Source organism: Plectropomus leopardus, chromosome 10 (assembly GCF_026936395.1).
Source record: "Plectropomus leopardus strain MGB_pleo_1.0 chromosome 10, ASM2693639v1, whole genome shotgun sequence".
Classification (NCBI taxonomy): domain Eukaryota; kingdom Metazoa; phylum Chordata; class Actinopteri; order Perciformes; family Serranidae; genus Plectropomus; species Plectropomus leopardus.
In genome coordinates, this window is record NC_142185.1 from 6,168,475 (window position 1) to 6,190,514 (window position 22,040).

The window sequence follows — 22,040 nt, forward strand, 5'->3', positions numbered from 1 at the left end:
TATTTATAATATTGACCCTGATTTTAATCTATAACCAGAATATGTTTGGTTTCCATGAAGGTAACAGTAACATCCAACAACATTATACTATTAATCAGATTATTCTTTTAACAACATTTTGTACATACAAATCCAAATTTAGTACATTTGAACCCCTGATTTTGATATTTGAGCTTTGATATATATATATATTTTTAATCTAAATCTATATCTTTCTCTTGCTTTGTAAGTGCATGATTGTTTTTAATGTCCTGGCATCTGTTGGATTGTCTTGTTAAACTTGTTAGAGTTTGTTACCTCTCTGTATTTTGTAACTGTACATCCTTTTGTGCAATAAAGACTTAAAAAAAAAGAAAAAAAAGAGAGTGACAACTTTTCTCCGTAAACCACGTGGTGTGTGTGGGAGCGTCCGGTAGTTAAAAACAACGCCCCTTTTTCATTGTATCATTCATAAACACACAACCGGAGACAGTGAAGGCAGCTCACAGTGCCTCTGCCTGGATATACCCTGTCGGCAAACAACAACAAGCTCAAACAACACAAACAAGTCAAGTCGGTAAGTCGCTGTTGAAATACGAATAAGAAAAAAAAGTAGTGTGTCTGTTTTGGGCACTGTTTCAATATAAAATTAACGTTTCGGGTAACGTTAGCAGCTTTTAAGGCTAGCGTCAAGCGCTAATAAGCTAGTCGATAGTTTAAAGTCGTACTTTGTACCTGCTCTTATTTTTAACTTCACATACAACATAAAGCAAACAAAAAACAGCTAAATGACGACAAAAGACAACCCAGTGGAGGACTTATTGCAGTAGGTTTATGTTAGTGACTTCTGCCTCAGTGGTGTCTCTCTTCAGACATGTCCCTGTTTGTGTCGGCTAACTGCAGATGGCCCAGTGGCAGGAGCTGCTGAAGCTGGACTCAGCTCTCCAGGGCCGGGTGAGACAGCTGTACGACCAGAGACAGTTCCCCAGAGAGATCCGCCACTACCTGAGCGGCGTGATAGAGAGACAGGACTGGTAAGAAGCACGAGGACACTAACCCTTAGAGAGCTCGTTAATGTTATCGCTTTCTCTCGTGCTTTTCTAGATTTGATGAGTCAGAATGTCTGCTGTAAAAAAAAAGGTTCATTGCCACACACACGGTTCAGGCCACAAACCCTTTCTAAACTCACAGATGTAGTGAATGACGTGTAGGAGCTCATGTCAAAATGAATTTCACTAATTGTGCAGTTGTGCTTCAATACTGTATTTTTTTCTTATTATTTTTATTTAACCAGGAGTAGTCCCATTAAGATTAAGAGTCTTGGCTAAGAAAATGGAAAGATGAATTTCACATAAAAGAACAAGAAGACTTAAAACAAAACAGCAAACAGTTTACACAAACAAAAATCTTCCTTTTTGTAGATTTCTAAAACTCACCAAAACCAGACTTATTGTTAAAGCATCACTTGAACAAACATCAAGGTGATGACAATTGCCTTAAATGACAGTAACCATCTTTGGGGGAAAAAAATCATTATTATTATTTTTTATAATTAAATTTATCATAATATATGGCATGTACTTTAGAGTTTTTAGTTTGGCCGATGTCCAGTTTACTAATTTAGAGGGGCGGGCTTTATGGCCTGTACTGCAGTCAGCCACCAGGGGGTGATCAAGATTGAAACGCTTCACTTTGAGGGAGCTGTCATGTTGTCCAGCTTTATATTCAATGTATGGTTCTGCAGTTCCCCTTCAGACGTGGATGCAATAAGAATCTGGATACAGCCATGGAGGCAGGGCCTTGTTCATTCCTATGAGAGTTGCTCATTGGCACATGAAGCAAAAAAGCTCCTTTTCTGGTATATAATACTGGATCTACTGGCCCATAAGGCATGTGCACTAGAGACTTACGGCAGCCGAGTGTGCCCTAGTGGGTGACTTCCACCGGCGAAGGGACTGACCTCCAGTGTAGCGCTTAGCTGGCTTACAAGGCGGTCCTAAAAATGTAATTTTGTAATCTTTTAGACTTTCCAAATGCTATTTAACCGGAATGGCTTAAATGTACATAGTGAAATGAGCCGTTGGCAATAGGTTTTGAGCGTCACAAAAATGATTTACTGTTTTTCAGACGTCTCATTTCTGATTTAAGTCAGTGGGAAAAAAACGTGCATCAGAGTTAGCTCACTTACTGGAGGCTTGGCTCCAAATCAAAACAGATCTTCTTCCTCTTCTGTGGCTTTTTGGCAGGCTAGACACTGCTCTTTGATTACATTAATGCCTCAAGTTTAAGACGGAATAGCAACTAGAAACAAAAATTCTTTTTTTTTTGTCAAAACAGTTCAAACTAACTGGACAGATATTCAATCATAATAACAGACCAATCCTAACCAAACAAAGCAGAAAAGGGTTATGTCTTACCAAAAAAATATTTTTTTTCCTTTTAAACTTGGCTTTGTCTGTCAAAGGAGGCTAATTCCTCATAAGGCATCGACCAAACTGAGCATGTAGAAAGTAAATTTAGGTGATTTGTGGCTTGTTTTCGGTTAAAGAATTTGAAAGTGTTACAACTGTCTTGTGTTACCATCCCCGGTCTCCCTTTATAAACCAAAACGAAGGTCTTAAAGCGAAACTTGCATTATTCACCATCTGGATGCACTGTGTTGTAGAGAGGAGCTTAATTGAAATCTTGTTTTGAGGTATTTCATTTGTCAATATTTTATTGTCCTAACATGGTGTATTTTACAAAATGATATTTTGCTTTATCTAGTAACCACAAACTAATGGCTAATTATAAACCAGCATGCGGATAATGCACAGAGAGCGGTGACTCCTGCTGGAGTTACTGGCCCTTGTGTTGAAAAGATGGCATTTTTAAAAAAGATATTAACTTGTGATATTTTCTCAGGAAGCACAAATTTATATACAACATATAATTACACTATTATATGATAATGATAATAATGATTACTTTATTTGTATAGCACCTTTAAAAATGCAGTTTACAAAGTGCTTTTACAAACAAAGCAGAAGCAAGAAATCCTGGAAGTGATAAAACAATAGAAGTTAGTCAATAACATAAAACAAAGACCAGACAAGAGTGAAGGTAGAATTAAACAGGAGATTTGTGTCAGAAACATGTAAGAAAAATACAATAACAAAATAAAGGCAGTAAACACAGAACACTAATAATAATGATAATAATAAGCAATATTGAGACAGAATAAAAAAATAAAATTAAAAGGCAAACTAAATGACAAATTAAAAGAAGATATCAGTTAAATCAAGTCTATAAAAAAATGATTATAGTAATAATTATAATAATGATTACAGTAGGGAAAAAAAAGACCAAGAGAAAGAGAAGCTTAAAAAATGCAACAGAGAAACAAGCTACAGAAAATGAATAGTTTTCTGACTCAGACTATGTACCAAATGTGGCCCAAATGTGCGTTCTCATGGTTGACTTAAAATAAGTTATAGTTTGAGGAAGTTTTTTAAGGTTAGACTGACTGTATTTATTGATCAAAAATGTCCCACAGAGTGTTTCCTCATTGAGGACACATGGACAGACACATTTCCTGAATAAATGTCCACTGCTCTGTTTCAGGGATTTGGCAGCTGTGGATGTAAATACAGCAAACACGTGTTTCTACACACTTCTGCTGACTTTGGAAGAACAGTGGAACCGTTCTGTCCAGGAGAACAACATTCTGCAGGGACCTGATTTTACAGGGATGAAAGACTACTTGCAGGTAGGACAGACGTGCAGTCATGTGAGCTCAACGTTGCCTTTATTTTCTTAAAGCAGACTGATATGAAAGTTTTCTGTATAATTGATTTTTTTGTTTTGCTTTGTGTCTTTTTACTTTAGGAACACTTTGAAGCTCAGCCACAGAGCTTGGCTGTTGTCCTCTCTGAATGTCTAAAGGAGGAAAATAAGATCCTGTCTTCAGCCTCTGAGGCACAGGTAAGATGACTCCTTATTTCAGATGGATGAACTGTACAGTACAACATCAAACTCTATAAAGTGAGCCAGGAATAAATCCTGTCACAAGATTATTTAAATCTCTTTTGTTGTTTTTTCTATTTTATTCCTGCTCTGAAAGGATTAATTTAAACTCTTTATTGGCACAATGAACTTCATATTTTTAAGTTCTATCCAGGTAAATATGTTTGCATTTTTTTCCCCTGCAAGTGAAGATTTTTTTTTCAATTTTATGTTTTGTTTTGTCAAAAAACAGAAGCAGATATGTGTAGTGCTTTTTTTTTTACCTTTTGAAACCTGGATTTACATCAGTTTTCTTGTGCTGCGTTCTTACCCCTTCGCAAGTATTTAAACTTTCAAACTCTATACAAATTATTTTGCTTTCTTTTGAAAACACTCAAAAAGCGACTTGGCAAGAAATGCTCTGCGAATTGTAATTGGAAAATGATCATTTTTAAAAAGCTAAGAAAATGTCCTAAAACTATATTTATAACTCTCAAAATTATATATTTAAAATTGTTTCACAAAATTCGTATTGTCATTATTTAAGCACTTTTTTTCAGGTAATGTCTTCGATTGTTTTGGTTTGTTTTAAAAAAAAATGTTTTCTAATTCCCAGGTAATCTTTAAAGTTTTGGGGTGCCGTTTCCTCTTAATTTTCTCATTGCCTTTCCCAGAGTTTTGGGGGTTCTAAAGGATTCATGTCATTTTTAATGCTGCACTGTGGCACACTGTGTTAGCATAAGAGTCTGTTCTGGAAGAATCCCCACCATACACTAATGATAACAGCAAACAAGTGAAAGAGACGTGTGTTTTTGTCAGGGTTGCAGCAGTCCATCCATGGATCAGAAATGGGGAGAGTTGGACAGCAAAGTCAATGAACTGAAGCAGAAGACTGCGGTAACTTCATTCTGTTTACACACTTGTTGGCTCCACCTTTGTTTTCCACCTGTGAAAAAACACATCTGAAATCATTAAACAAATTTGTGAACTTTAACCCGAATACAGGAGGTGAAGAAGGAATTGAAGTCGCTGGAGTTCCTTAATGAAAACATTGACTTCATCCAGAAGACCTGGCAAAGCCAAGGTATGGTGGGAGACATCAGGAGACAGGTGATAGGTTTGGTGTGAGTTCATGTTTCATTTGTGTCTTTTGTGTCATCACCAGTGGAGCAGAATATTGGACTGGCCCTGTCCCACGCTGTTGTGGAAGAGGAATGTCTTAAGCGGACCAAATTTATCACACAAACAAAGCAGGTAGTGTAGATGCATCATTGAGGAGTTGTTGTGACACAACTGAAAAACATTGTCTCAAAGGTGCATTATGTATGTTTTAGCCACCCAGTTCAACTGATTAGAGGGCAGTATTTTACCCATTAAATGTCTTAAAAGTCTACTACTGTGTCCATACAACCGCAGTTTACAGTCATCAGCAGAGCAATGATACAGCCTGTCAAAATAAGACTGCTATCTTTACCTATGGCGTTTATTCATAGCTTACCTAGCTCAGTTTTAACAATGCTATGCAACAACAAGAAAACAGTCACATAATGCCATTTGAAAAGTTTATTGTGAACTGCAATCCTCTCCTGCGGCACACTCGAGGCTGCAGTGCGTCACTATCGCCTCTCAGGCCAGGATGTATTAGCACAGAAAGGAATTCATCCCTGGCTGCTTAGCAGTGGATATCTCTGCAATACAATACATAGGCATCTTCAACATAACGTCAAAGGTGTTACTACTTCACACTCTCTTGATAGGGTTAATTCATTTTTTGGATGTTTTAAATTAAAATGATGTCCAGATCTTATATAATGCACCTTTTGAAGCAGAGTAATGGAAAATTCTTGGATACTTTTCTTTTTTAAAGCTGACACATCAAAATAAGACGCCACACCTTTGTTTAAGGGAAACTAGGGTATTAACCTGGAGTACCCATGATGCTTTTTTACCTTGTTTTTGTGCCTAAGTGAGAAATAGCAACAACAATTTTTGAAATTGGTCCAGTATTGACGGAGAGCTGCTACAGCCGCCGCAGCCAAATGGTCTGCAACGTAATCCTTTTTGGCCATAGCTGACCTTCAATTTACATCCACTAAAGTGCTTACATTTGCCACTGACAGGCTCAGATTGTTATCTTAAGTATCTGACAACATTGTGGAAAGGATCCTTACAGAGAAGTAAAACAGGAAAGCCATCAACAAAATCTGTGAAAGGGCTCCACGAAGCTAAATGTTTGTGTTTTTTACCTATTTATATCGGGAGGTTTTCTAAAGGCAATCCCTTAGCCACTGCAGAAATAATGGGGCTTTCTCTGCCTTAAGTTAAAAAGAAGAAGCCTGTGGGCCAATAATCATGCAAATGCCAAAGTATTTGCTTGTGAGTTTGTAAGCTTACAGTTTGGTGGTGGTATGCCAAAGATGGCTGTGTGCAGATCACAACGTCATCAGATCGGTCATAGTCAGTCAGTCAAAGGGATTTTAAGTCACAACATTTTTTACATGATCAACAAATCCATTTATTGTCACATGAACTCATTAAATACGGTCCCAGTGAACAGCAATAAGCTTATTGTTTAACCAGCTTAACAAGACCTCCGCACATACTTAATGTTTGCTTTGTTTTTTTTTTTGTTTTGTTTTTTTTTGTCTTGCAGATGCTGCTGCAGCAGATAGTGAACATTTTAAAAATGGCACAGCAGATTGTGGCGACTCTCATTACGGTAGAGCTACCTCAGTGGAAGCGCAGGCAGCAGATGTCCTGCATTGGAAGTCCAGTTGACACAAGTCTTGACCATCTCCAGAAGTGGTAAGAACTTCCTTAACTTTTTTTATGTTTCAAGAAACTTTGTGTATTGAACAAAAACGTCTCTTTGTCCCAGCTCTTGTGATGCCAAACTTGTTATGTGCGCCTGTGTTTTCTCACATTGTGTGTGCAGGTTCACTACTGTGGCAGAGGTGCTGCTACACACGTGAACAGCAGCAGAAACTGCAAGACCAGAACAAGAAAGACAACAGCACTGATGCCTCCAGCCCTGCTGATCCCTTGGCAGATATTGAGAAAATCACTCTGTCCTTGTTCGTACAGCTCCTTTCAAAGTGAGACATTTGGGCTTTTCTGTGTCATGAACACAAAGTGACACATGCTTTCATATTGTTGACATGTTCTCTTGTGATGTTGTTTTGCAGTGCTCTGGTGGTTGAGAAACAACCTATCATGTCGAGTTTACCTCAACGACCTCTAATACTGAAGACTGGGGTGCGGTTCACAGTGACCGTGAGGTAAGACTACACCCATCACAGTGTTGCTGCAGGTCATTTATTAAACAGAATAGAGAGAGTATGTCTGGGTCTAATAAATAATTGGTATTGGTATTAGTTGAGTGATTTCAGGTTACTTAACCAATATGAAACTTTTATTTCATGTGCAGTATGGTCAAATACAGCACTGTGCTGTAAAAGATGTAACTAATTCATATTACACCAACTGTTTTTTCTGTTAATTTATTACTGTAGGCATATTATTGTCTGTGTTTACCGGAGGAAATACAAAATGTTCTTGTACATGTGGAGATGCTTGCTCCGTTGTGGAGCATGGTAGCTGAAGTCAAACAAAAAAAACAAAACATCTTGAAATGCATCAGAATGCCCATATAACCAGTTTACATTTATTTTATGAGACCTAGAAATATCGAAATTATTTTAATAGCATTTTATCTGTAGTGATGAATTGCTAAATATGAGTCTTGGAGCTTTGAGGAGTCAATAGTGAAACACAGAACCATTAATAAATAATGATGATGTTTTTTTAAAATCCTTTTTGTCAGTAATTGTTTCCTCTCTTCTCAGGTTCTTAGCAAACCTCCCAGAATTCAAGTGCCTGCTCAAAGTCAAACCCGTATTTGACAAGTAAGTCAAAGAAAACTTTGACCTGAGCCAGTGTTGTAGTACATTATTAAATGGATTTAAAAAGAAAAAAAAAACAAACTTGGATTTATTTGGTTAGTTTGTATACAATTAAAATAATAAATAAATAAATGAATAATATAAAATTCTTATTAGTTTGTTTTTTTCCTATCTTTTGTGTCCTAAAAATAAGGGATGTTGAGGAGGCCAGGACAGTTAAAGGGTAAGTAAAACAATAATAAAAACCCCAAATGCAAATTGATGATTTGTTCATATTATCCCATATTTTTCTAAACTACTGATACTGATGATGGACACAATCTGGTCTGTTGTCGTTGTAGGTTCCGTCTCTTTGACTTAAACAGCAATGTCTGTAAGGTGTTGGACGTGGACTCGCCCCGTGGAGACTTGCTGGCAGAATTTGGTCACATGGTATGAAACTCCTCAAACTGCTACACTTAACCATTTAAAAAGCACACATCCTTTCAAACGTGAGCACGAATTAAAGCACTAAATATATATGATTGTTCATATGATGTAACATTTGTCTTTTTCAGTCACTCAAAGAAAGCAAATCCAGAGGCAAAGGATCAAATGAGGTAAGATGAGACATTCAGATCAACTGTTATTTGTAGTTATAATCAAACACTTGATACTTTATGTGTTGGACGTCACCTGCTGGCTGTGGACATTTAACACAGCTCCAATGTGTACCTTTTTTGCATGAAAGCGGAGCCAGTTATGCAGCCTGATGTGGGGACTGAAAAAAACAAATAACTTCTGGCACAAAAAGTAATAGAAAAAATATTCCACTAGGTACTAAATAGTCTCAGTTTGTTAAAGCAGTGCTGGAATTCAGTCAGGTGGTGAGAAACAGCTTTGAATGCATGCTTGCATTGCTCAGTATATGCTGGATTTGTAAATTAGTGTGTGGCTTATCAGCTTTACGGGCAGGTTTCCATTAACCCTCAAATTGTGCAAATTGAAATGGTGAATATAAAATGTGTACGCCTAATGGAAACATGGCAATTTCAAAAAAACTTTTTTACACTCTCATGAGGTGGTATTTCAGGCGATTGGAGAAGAATGATCTTATGCAAAACTTCTATGGAAACACTTTTTTCGATTCTATAGGATGCTATTGCTATGTGTTTGTAGGTAGGAACTGGCCCCCTCGGGCATAATGCAGCAAGTGCTACAAGATGAGTTACAGCATCTGATAACTCTTCAAAAGTTGAGCCGATCATCTGGAAGATTTGAATGCACAATTCTTCTGTGAAAGCGTGGACAATCACCTCCCAAAAACTCCTCATACATGTCTGCTTCCACGTGTAAGAGGCTTGCCTTTCCATGATTGCAGTTTGAATCTCAAGTCAATCCATCTTACTGTATGAAAGGTGTGGCCTTTCCTAAATTGAATGTTTAGGCCTTAAATACAGCGCCACCATCAGCCTGATTGGCGTCATATTTCTTGTGCAGCAGTTGCACACAACATTTATCTTTGGTGAACTTTTCACATGGCTACAATCAGGGTTCCCACAGTCATCAAAAACCTGAAATAGCCATGGAATTTCACAATCTTATTTTTCATAGTCTGGAAAAATCATGGAATTTGTATAAATCATTGAACGTTTTGGAAAAATCATGTGTGTGTGATAAATATGCAACTCACTTGACTCAACACATACAGTGATAACTTATGATTCTGCATGGACTATTATAGCACACTGAGTCCTTATTACCTTACAATAGTTGATTGTTGATGTGCCTATAGGTGAGTATAGGTATTTATAATGCATTATAAGCCCCATTAGTAAACCTTGAGTTTAGAGCTAGTTAAGAGCATCCATAAGACACTTGCCACTTATAAGTAATTATAAGTCACATCTATAATGTGTCATGCCTGTTGATATAGTTAATCAACAGGCATGACAGTGTAGTCATAAAGCATTATAATTCACTATCAATGCCTTCATAATGCATTATAGATGGGTCTTTATTGAAAGCGTTGCAGATATTTCCATCTGAGCCAAAGTGGTTGACCAACAGGCTGGCAGATGGACCAGCATTGCCATGCCATCAACACATCTAAAGATGAGTTAATATAGGCTTGAGGCAGCTTTCACATGAGCTCTTGTATGGGACAATATCTTGTGTATCTTAGTTACACCTACATGTTGATAGATAAAAGAAATTAATAGGATTCAGTGAATGATGAATAATTTTCCCCCCTTTCTTTCTTCTTCATCAGAATCGTCTAATGGTCACTGAAGAGCTCCACATTATTAAGTTTGTGACAGGGTTTCAGCATGCTGGACTGGAATTTGACATTGAAGTGAGTAAACATGGCACTCAAATTTAAGTCAGAGGTTTTTCAATCTTTGTGTGCTCTTTGCTGCTGATCTGATAATATTATTAGTTGGATAGAAGGCATCGTTAGAGCATAAACATGGCAGCCAGGCAGTTTATTGGTGTTCTCCTCGTCCTGTGTTGTTCCAGACCAGCTCTCTGCCCGTGGTTGTTGTCTCAAGTACCAATCAGGTTGTCAGTGCTTGGGCCTCTGTCATGTGGTACAACATGCTGTCCACCAGTGAGCCGAGGGTAAAGCCATCCCACCTTAACACAACACATAAACAATATCAGCATCTGTTCACCCTAATGATGGAGAAACATCCAGATTACAGTAAACAGTCGCACACATGCATTTCGGGTTCATGTTATACATTTCTCATGTACAGATTGTACCATTTTTTTCTTTATTGTGCTGCTTAAGTTCATATATGTAAATTAAATAATCTAGTGTTATATCACATTTTAAGTCTGTGATCTTCTTCCATAGAACCTGTCATTGTTTGCCAACCCCCCTCCACTCCCCTGGCAGCAGCTGTCACAGGTTCTGAGCTGGCAGTTTTTGTCTGTTGGCCAACGGGGGCTGGACACAAACCAGCTCTCCATGCTCAGAGACAGAATCGTGGGGGGTGAGTTTTTAAACTGCTTCTTCCACAAAATTGAAACGTCACTTTCTATTAGTTTGCAGAAAAAGAGAACTTCGATGTTAAAGCAATAGTTCTGCACCTGCTGAAATTTAGACGAGAGGGTTGATATCACTCTCGTGGCCTAGCCTGTTTTCTGATCTATTCATACTGTCAAATGGGAAACTTAAGAAAACCAAACAAAAAACACAGCACACACACAGAAATGCAAACTTGTGTGCTTTTTTGGGAAAGGACATACTTAGAGGGTTCGACCGCATTTAAAAAAAAAACCCACGTACACATGCTAATTTTGGTGGAAAAGTGGAAAAGTATGTAGAAATGATACAGATGATATATATTAATAAGTGAGCCTCAGAGGTATCATTAGGCAGATTTTGTCAATTTTGATCATAGATTGTTTAACAGGATTGGACATCACTATTTAGTTCGTAGAGTACCGTTCTGAGGTCTTGTGTTTGGCATTTTGGCCCTCACCATCCATTATTGTTTGGAGCCAAAAGTAGCCATATTTTGAAAAGAGGGTGGAGCTGGCATGGACACGCATTGCTCTACCTCTGTCCAGATTGACGGGTTGTTGTGGTTATAAATTGTCAAATTGCTATGCTCTAAAAATATCCCCTCCTTTATCTATTTGACTCTAAATGGGATTGTAAGTTTCACAGTCAATATCATGCTGTATTCAAAAAGACTTGAAACAAACTATTGAGACCATAAACAACATTACACAAACATATTACTAGAGTAATAAAACAAGTGAGAAGTGGGGTCGTTTTCTCAAAAACTTCAAAAATGCAACTGGACTTGTTTTTGCATCTGGTAGAGTCGCTCCCTGCTAGCCATTAGAGAAAATGCAGGTTGAATAAACCTCTGCCTTTGCTTCACTTGTGGCTGCGTGCACTTCTTTTATACACTCCATGCTTTTGACAGAGCCAGACTAACTCTTTCTCCATTTCCATTCCTTATGCTAAGCTAAACTCAGCTTCTGTAGCCTCACACCGCAGACCTGAGAGAGGAATCGGTCTTCTCACCCATCTCAAGAACAGGCCTTTTCCAAAATACTTTCAAACACTATCAGTGTCATATTAAAAATGAGGGAAAACTGATATATTTTTGAAATTATGTCAATATAACAGTTATAATGTAATGTTTATCAGCAGTACCCAAGATTGTGTTTGTAATGCAGGCTACAGACTTTATTTTGACAACATTTCTTTTGTATCTGGTGGTTTCCTCACAGATGATTCTGATGGTCTCATTTATTGGAGCCAGTTCTCCAAGGTGAGTGTTGAACAAGACTCTTGTGAAATTATATTTTATATATTTAGTACAACCTGTAGAGTTCCCGTGTTTGTATGTTTATATCTTGACTTTTGCTTCCCTGTGTGGACAGAATGAAAATTCCTGGATCTGGATTGATGGAATCCTGGATTTGATCAAAAAACACTTGGCGGATCTTTGGCGGGATGGGTAAGATGCCTCCCAGGTCATGTCTGTTTTTCTTTTTGATTAGTTGTATAATTTACAGTAAATGTCATTTTAATTATGAGGCAGTAGTCTACTGAGCAGCAACAAGTGTGACCACCAAAACAATGAGTATGTTAACATGCACAAAATAGTCCAGTTTTTGCCCTTATTCTGAAAGAGACAATATTCCTATTAAGCTGTTTACACAGCTAATGAAAGTGAATATTCCACTAATAGTCTTGTTTACATACTTTACCTAACATGCCATCAACATCAACATCAAACTATGGAAAAGTAGCTGCAGCTGGAGCTGCTTGTCGTTTTACTTCTTTTCATCAAAAAATGTTGGGTTTTTAAAAAAAAATTTTGGTATATATTCAAAAACCTGTTAAAATCCAAGTCCTTCATAATCTTTAAAAGTAGGTGTGTTTCTTCTGTTGATCAGAAATTAGGACCTTTCTGCATGCATTTCTACCCCAGCTTTGCAACCTGTTTGCGAGTTGGTTTTTGTACAATGTATCCATGACAATGCACAAAGCTGACTGTAAACAGACTACAAGCTGTGTGTTGTAAACTGCAGTAAAACATCTATTTGAGACACATGTTCCTAAATCCCTGTTAACATCCCCAAATAATGTTCCTAAAAACGGAATAATACCAGCATTTCCAACATGTCTTAATTGAACAACGCAAAGAGGCCTAATTTGTGATATTTAAACAGAATATGGTGTTAATGTGACCTGCATCATCTTCAGATTATTGTCATATTTGGAATTATGGGGGAATATTGGTCTGCATGTAACCTGAGCCCAAGTAAACAGGTAACTATGTATATTGTCTTTTTTTTTTTTTTTTTTAAAGGGCAAAACAAAAGACTATTTTGTGCATGTAAACATACAACCACAGCCTTCAGAGAATTATCACACTGTGTCCCAGTTAACTAAACTCTGGCTATACTCTGTGTGGGTTTCAGGTTCATTATGGGGTTTGTGAGCAGGGAGAGAACTCGGCTTCTCTTACAGGAAAAACAGACCGGGACCTTTCTGCTCCGCTTTAGTGAGAGCATCAAAGACGGAGCCATCACCTTCAGCTGGGTAGATCACTCCAGTGGCGGTATGCTTCTGTCCGTGTGTGTTTGTTTGGACACAAGTTAAAACTTGTTCAGATTAGGGTTTTGGCAGTAGCTCTTTAGAAATAAACAGGCGCTGACAGTCCTGTATTACTGTGTTTGGCTTATTTTCTGTAACCACTGTAGCATGATGACAGCATGGTGGAATTAGCAAGCTAGCCAGCTAAAAAGCCAGCTGTGGTCAAAACGGCAGGTTTGGATGGAGTAAACAGAGAATTAACTACATGTTGGAATTATAAAACACAACCCTTAAAATGTATTTAACCTTATTTATGTTATTAATTTTACATCTTATAATGTCTAAACGAGTGCCATCACCTTGTTGGCATCTTGTAAGGTATGCATATCAGCATAACTCTGCTTTTATTGTGGCCGAAGGCTTTGCAGCCTTCATCAGTTACCTACGTCACTGACCAGAGCCAAAGAGAGGAGGGTTGTGTTAAATGACAACCCTCCTCATTGTTTACATACATTTATATTCATTTATTGTCTGGACCACAGCAGCGGGGGCCAGCGTTTTAAGAGCAAGTCTGTCAGCTAAAAAATGGAATATTTTTAGGTGGAAAGTCCTCTTACATAGTGGTTGGACAGAGCATGGCTGGGTTCACATTGGATGTGGAAGTGCCCACATATGTTAACTGTCGCACAGCATTAGCAATTGCCAGGTTGTTCACGCTGTTCAGCGATTCTTCTTCTCTGCTCCGTTCTAATAGCATGAAGAGCTCTGTCCCTGCTTGCTTGTGTGTCTCTGGGTGTGTGTCTGTGTCTTTGTGCCTATCTATCTCTCTGTTTGTCTCTCTCCATCTGTGTTTAGACACAACTGACAAGTATAGTGGAAACAATGGATGCATAATTGATCATTTATCATGGTCAGTTGATTAATACCATATCTGATATATTCTTTAGTTCAGTTTAGTAGAGTATTTAGTGTGTTTTCTGCCAGATATGGTTGTGGCTTGCCGAAAAAAAACAAGAGGGTGGCAGCACGTCCAGTGTGAATGCTCTGACTGCTCCACAGGGGCGTGGAAAGCAATGTTAGCGCTCTATGGAAAATCAGTGCACTTTGTGGCTTTTTCCATGTCCACTGTGAACCCAGCGTAACACAAACAGCCCAAACAAACCCTCGTGAACTAAGAATACATAATGTCCAAATGTTTTTCTGTTCTCTTTTTGTGGCAGACTGCTGCTGCCTCCAGTCTTCTTCTTGTCTTTAATGAAATTATTTCAACACCAGACATTAAGGTGATTGTGCTTGCTTACCTGTTTTTCTCTATATGGTTTCTTTGTAGACCCCCATGTGCATGCAGTGGAGCCCTACACCAAGATGGAGCTGTTGAAAATGCCTCTGCCAGACATCATTCGCACCTACAGTCTGAGAGCACAGAGGGGCATGCGCAGTCCGCTGCTCTATCTTTACCCAGACATCCCCAAAGACACTGCCTTTGGACACTACTACAACATCACTCATGGTATTGTCTCTTGCTATGAAAAATACTCTATTTACCAGCAACAAAAACAAATCAACAAGAATTTGTTTCATGATGCTGATTGGTCTTTTTGTACCTCAGGACTACGGGAAGTTAAATTCTTTAATCAATGTAATTATTCCTAAACACTTAGAATGACATTGGGCCTCACGCACAATATACGAACACATTTTATCTTATCGTTGCTTGTATTTGTTTATTTTTTGTTAGTAGTCATTGATTTTTGGGATTCACCATTTTTTTTCTCTTGGGTAAGAGAAAATTTTACGAGTGGTCCAGAGCACTCTGACAAAGAGAAAGAGGAGAAAAACATCTAATTTTAACAGGCCGAAAAAATTTCTATCCAACACAAGAAAAACATTTGAGGAACATTTAAAAAATGCATGCATTTAATCAAATTTAGTAGAGTTCTTTATAGTATTTATAATGACTGGATCATTACATTTCAGGGCTAAAGCGATACTACTATACTTGGTGCATTGACCCAGTTACTGTAATTTCAGTTACCGTGCGTCTCCCTGATGACCGGCGCTGAAATGTGAAAGTTCATTTACTCAAGTGCTGTACTTAAGAACAAATCTAAGGAACTTTCATGTTACTTGATTATTTTAATCTTATGATACTTTCTACTCCTACATAAAATATACAAGTGCAGCTGAAACACTTAATTGAGTAATTATTAAGTTTAAGTGGCAGCAATTTCTTGCATCGTGTAAGTTTTTTTTCTTCCAAAAAACATTTCATGGTTCCAGCTTCTTTTATAAACGGTATGTATGAGGACTTGCTGCTTTTTAATTAAAATCTTAAAATGATTTTGACATATTAAATTTATTTAAATCTTTTTGCATGTGTACTTCAAGAGAAATTTAAGAGAATTTTGCTGCATTGACGCCCAAAGTCTTTATATAACCATTATTGCAATGTGCAGCTTTAAAACAGTTGGGGGAAATTAAGCTCCTTACACCCCTCTGTAATAATTAACAGATTAATGATGTAGTTGTTAACTTTGCTGAGATTATCCAGCATTATGTTCTTAGTAGCACATTATGACCTTGAATCACCTCTGTTCATGCAGAAATATCGATGCCAAAAACGGTCAAAGATCCATACGTTCGCAGAACCTACATGCCTTTCTCAGAGTAAGTAAGACAATAATCACACAAAAGGGCATCAGGATTGAACGCCGCATCACGTCTTTGACCTTCTACAGCTGTTTATGCCATTGAAAAAAATGGGTATGCTTTCAAATGCTTAATAATAATTGGGGCTGTCAGTTGTAATGTGTTAATCACAATGAGATTAAGGCCCGTATATAATGTGTTATTTTGTTTTAATAGCTTTGACCGTCAGTGTCTTTAAGAGGCTGTACTGGGCTGAGTTTTAAAGATAAAGTGATGATACTGGTTTCATTTGAAAATAGAAGACCTATCCAGTGGTACCAATCATGTTAGGTTAAATTCTGGCAATGTAAAAACGGCATGGCCATTTGACAGGGGTCCCTTCACCTCAGGACCTCATGATATTTGAATGGAAAATTAGACTCTGGGTTTCCATGAGTCTCCCCTTTTATAGACATACCCACTTTCTTCAGTCACATGCATTTTTTTGCTGTCTTTTGATTCCTAATCAAGACAATCTGGTTAGAATTACTTCACCTTGTTAATATGGACTTCATGATTGTATTGTAGTGCAAAAATAATAGTAGTAGTAGTAGTAGTAGTAGTAGTAGTAGTAGTAGTAGTAGTAGTAGTTGAAAATGTGATTTAAAATATGTGATTACCTGCGATTAATATTAAAAGTCTGTAATAAATTTTAATTTAAAAAAATGTTTATTCTAGTTTTTAATCATGTACAGAATAAATGTGCCTTTATTTTCTTGTCATTCTTCTGCAGCAATCCTACGCCACCTCCGTCTCCACCTGAGGACACAGCCATGGAAGTAGACCCAAGAGTAGGTTTGACATTTTACAGCTAATTTCCCTACAGTGGCACTGATTTGTATTTCTGTTTACATGGGGCAGTGAGACAGCCTGGTGAAACCATCCTGATAACATGAGCTCAACATGCTGTTTCTCTCTGTATCATAGACTGTAGATAAAGATGGACGATGCATCCCCACCCCACCCCCTCGCTATAAGTTAAGTTAAGCTAAAAACTCCTGGATGTGGCTGCTGTCATCTTGCCCTGTAAAAGTCATTCAGAGCCAGAGTCTGTGCTGTAGCGATATCTGCAGTGGGGGAGTTCCTACCAAAACACCTGTCAAACCAATCACGAACAGCCACATTGAACTTAAACACACAGATTGTGTACACAGCTGTAAATTTAAAAAAGTCACCTTTTTTGTAGAATTGAATATCTCATTAAAACCAAACTTATCATAAAAACAAACACTTGAACAAACATCAGGGTGAAGAGAACTACCTTCAGTGACAGAAACCATCTTTCGGAAAAATGTATTTGGAGGGTTGGGCTTTATGACCTATACTACAGTCAGACACCAGGGGGCGATCCAGATTGAAAAGCTACAATTTGGGGGAACTGTCATGTCGCTCGCTTTGACTGACAAACTCCTTAAGCCAATCCTGATGCTAGCATAGTTTCTACTACACCAATTTCTTGTTAGACGACAATAACGGACTAAAAAATGTATGAGATATATTTACTATTTGTATGTGATTTGATCCCGGTCAAAAAAAATCAGTGGAGAAACAACAGTAAACATTGTATTCGTGCTGGGAACATCTTCATCATCAACAGAGCCAGTTAGTAAATTAAGCTTTTGCCAAATCCAGCCAGAAAAGCAGCAAAAAAGCCTTGTATTTTCCTCAAGAAACTCCATAAGTGCATCCTTTAATTGTTGTTTAATTGTTATTGACTCTTTTAGTGATTTAACTTCACTTATTAGTGTGTTTACTCTGCAAATGCTAAACTTCGTGCTTGTTGCTGCATGAGCTGTCATCACTAATCTGCAAGCAGTGGCCTGAATGCTCCATCATCACCTAAAACGCAATCCCCACTTGAAAGCCAACTTTTCAGCAATAGAGCAGATACCTGATTGGCTGATTGGAAATTGTTCGGGGGTGGCAGAGTCCAGACTGATGCAGAGAGAGAAACAGAACGTTTAGCTCACCTGATTAGGATGGTCATATCATGCCAGCAGTGGAGCAAACTGCAAACACAACATCAACACATGATCACCCTTTATACTTTATTTACACACCCAGCAACATTCATTTGGACTCATGTCTCTGGCTACAAATTAAATGTCAAATATTCACCTTTTTTTTTTAGGTCAGTTTTGGTCTCCACCAAGTCCTTAAACAAATATCGGTCTCGAGCTGTTAAATACTAAAATACTTCTGTTTACTAACAAACAGCTGTTCAATAAAAAAAACAGCTGTTTGGTGATGGACTGTTAGGGAACAGTAAGGCTTTATGTCTTGTTTTAACCAAACTCTTTGTGTTTTCTTGTAGCTGGAGGATCGTCGTCAAGTGCTGGAGGAACTCTTCTCTGATTTACTCGACTTACCTGAACTCCCTGACCTATCAACATCTTATCAAGAAAAGACGCCATCTCAGACCGACTTAGTCGATCTTTTTTCTCCTTTTGAAAATGCACCAGGTCAGTAGTAAAAAAAACCCCCAAAAATGTCACTTTAAAAAAAGAATGTTAAAGTTTAAAATGCCATAGAAACAATGTGTAATTAATATGTATAAGCATAATGTGTATAAGCATAATTAATATTCTGCCAAATGCATATATTGAGCAAAGATAAAAGAAATGTAAGAGGTGGTTTCAACAATGTTTTTCAACTGTAATTTTCATAATTGAGCTAAAAACAAATCTTTTTGCACATTATTACTTTTAACTTTTTTAAAGAAAATCCTGCTGCTGTATAAAAAAAACAACCTTCTGCTGTACTGTGTATGTGCTGTACTGTGTATGTTTGATGTTTTGCTTACTAAAATAAACACATCCGAATATATTCTAGTGCCGGGAGGAATAACATTTGCATTATACAGTTCAAACCTAGAATACCAATTTACACTTGTACACAGAGAAAAGGACATTCAATATGTGGGGTTTCATTACAGATTTGTGCTAAAATTAAGCTATACTTTAGAAATGTCAATGAAACTTGATCACGAGATGACTGCATTTCCATCGAGTGATGTTTTGCGACTTCTCTCGTGATAACCTTCCAAGAAGCATGGCGATGGATTTTCAAAACATCAGCTTAGGTTTAGGTTTATTTCTAAGGCAGCAACCGCACAAGCTGTCAACAGCTGTCAAATACACTAGCTGTCATTATTTCCAATCGAGGGTGACATAGGTGTGTTTTGTGAGCGATAACAGAAAGGCAAGCCCCTTTGAGGTAGGAGCGGCCACGAATGAGGGATTTCTGCGAGGTGATAGAACATGATTTCACTGAGGAATTGTGGATTCAGAACTTCCACATGTCCGCTCAACTTTTGAAGAATTATTTAATAACACCACATGTGGCACCTGCTGCATCATGCCAGAGGTAGCTCAAATTGCCATAGCGCATAGCCATAGCATCATGTGACCTATAAAAACAGAAATTGTTTCTATTGTTTGCAGTTTTGCGTAAAACAGCTTTTTGAATCCCCTGAATACCACTTTATGTGAGTGGGAATTTTTTTTTGGCAAAAAATGGGAGTTTTTTCAAAATTCACATATTTCCATTACGCATGTTTTATATTCACCCCGCCTTCCGCCCAGTGACAGCTGGGATTGGCTCCAGCCCCCCCGTGACCTTTACAAGGACAAGCGGTTACAGAAAATGACTGACTGACTGATGCTTTATATTCACAGTTTCAATTTGGACAATTTGAGGGCTAATGTAAACCCACCTATTGTCTTCTTGACTGACCCGCACATCACCCGGTGAAAACGCAAGCGTATTATATCCTTTAGACATGTTGTACTATGACTTTTTGTCGAGAGACTATATATACCATGGCATTTTATTGACATACTAGACTTTTTTCAGTTATTCAGTATACAGTGACTGTTTTTTCTGGTTTTCAGCACACACAAAACTTTTTTAAAAATACAACACTATGACTCTTTTTCCACATGCTGTACTATTACTCTTGCTTGATATTCCATGCATATTATACTATATTACTATGACTCTGTAAACATTTCTATTAACATTATTTTTTATTCATCGTGCTATAATTTGACATTTGACTTGCTATGAGTTTTGGACGACATACAATACTATGATGTTTTGGATGAGTTTTGGACGACATACAATACTAAGACATTTTTTATCATTTTTGGACGACATACAATTATGACTTTTTTGACAATTTTTGGACGACATACTATGTTATGTTATTTTTTTTAGGTTGCAGACTTGCCATGACACAATGGAGCACTGATTTGTACTGACATCCCCCAATTGTCCGTTTTTGTCTTTGACATTGTTGATATATTGTTTTGGCCAATAAATGAGTTGAAGTTGTCTCGAAACAGGGAAAACCGTATCAGCAGATGCGTCTGTCAAAATAAAGGGATATTAGTAAAGAATTGGTAAAGTAAAATCTGAGGTAATTTTGAAGCTGTGTTATGACATATTTTGTCCATTAGAGAGTATTGACATGTTTTAATATTTAAGTGTATGTTTTTTGTTTGTTTGTGTGTGTTGTGTTTATGTAATAACTGAATAATAGCCTATATGTTGTTATCAAACGTATGCACTTTCCTCTCAGTTCCAATCATCATTTTTGTCTTTATGCAGTGTCTCATAAATGCATTAAATGAGGATTTTAAAATAAACACATGGAAGTCATTTCATTGAATGTCAGACAAACAGACTGGATCTCTGACTAATGTCCGGTTGCATGAGAATAAAGCAGACGAGATGTGATTGAGACTCACTCAGCAACAGGAGACTGGGGGCTGCTCTGTGCACATCTTCACAGAGACATGGTTAACCCCTAACATCCTGGTTCAACTTGTTGCACTGGATGGGCGGACATTGTTGGGAGACATAAGGGCACAAGATTCTGATGCGAAATCAAAAAATACACTACAGGAATTGAATGAGCACCTGAAACATATGAGCATCCTCTATACAGACTGTGGGGACATTTTTAATATACATACAGTACATGAGCCCCACAGGATGAATCATAATGATGCCACTATTAGTTTTAAATGTAAGAAAAAAATCATCTTAAAATATTTATAACTTTGTCAATAGGAAGCAAGAAACTCCAATAGAAAAATGCCAGATGTCTCTACTGATACCGATTTATCCGTTCCAAGAAAATATAAGCTTATTTATCCGCCTAACCCAAATATCAGTCGAGTTTTCGACAGACGTCACTGCCGATACTGAATTTTCCCTGCAAGGAACTTAGTTGATTATTGGCCTGACTCATATATCAGTCGAGTTTAGACAGACGTCACTGCCGTTATTGAATTTTCTGTTTCAACACCATATGACCCTTATATTAGCAGAGCAGACAGATATCAGCCGATATTTTATTTATGCCATAAAATATAATTTGGCTGTAGATTCATACAGTTTAGACACCAATTTGATACTACAGAACAAATTAAGGCTTGTAAAGTTGATTGATATATCATTTTGGTTGATAAATCAGGTGAAGCTGTCCCGAACAGGTAAAACCAGTATCGACAGATGCGTCTGTTGAAATCAAGGAATATCAGTAAAGAAATGTCAAAGTAAAATCTGAGGTAATATATAACTAAATATAAATACATTATATATAGGCTATGAATAATAGCCTATATTTTGTTATCAAACATATCGATTAGGCTGTAAATAAAAAAATGCACTTTCCTCTCAGTTCCATTTATTGCAATGAGGTGCAGAAACATACATTTATTATGACACATAGTATTGCATTTAATGTGAATGATGTTCTACTTTGTTTTCTTTTATTGTGTAATTTGTTACTGTGAAACACTTTGGAACTCTGGTTTACAAAAGTGCTATAGAAATAAAATGTAGTTTTATTATTATTATTATTATTATTAATAATAATAATAATAATAATAATAATAATAATAATAATAATAATAATAATAATAACAATA

General features: G+C 37.3%; 1 pseudogene across 1 annotated transcript; it reads left to right on the forward strand.

Annotated features, from left to right (window-relative positions):
- The first annotated feature begins 401 nt into the window (after window positions 1-401).
- On the forward strand, window positions 402-20,784 carry LOC121948957 (signal transducer and activator of transcription 1-alpha/beta-like; annotated as a pseudogene). The gene is made up of 24 exons (XR_015777605.1): window positions 402-556; window positions 883-1,013; window positions 3,583-3,727; window positions 3,847-3,942; window positions 4,783-4,860; window positions 4,969-5,047; window positions 5,129-5,217; window positions 6,617-6,768; window positions 6,899-7,058; window positions 7,149-7,241; window positions 7,809-7,868; window positions 8,059-8,088; window positions 8,207-8,297; window positions 8,423-8,464; window positions 10,117-10,200; window positions 10,365-10,466; window positions 10,705-10,843; window positions 12,099-12,139; window positions 12,252-12,328; window positions 13,299-13,438; window positions 14,744-14,923; window positions 16,017-16,080; window positions 16,835-16,892; window positions 18,416-20,784. The product of XR_015777605.1 is annotated as a signal transducer and activator of transcription 1-alpha/beta-like (transcript).
- Window positions 20,785-22,040: the final 1,256 nt, after the last annotated feature.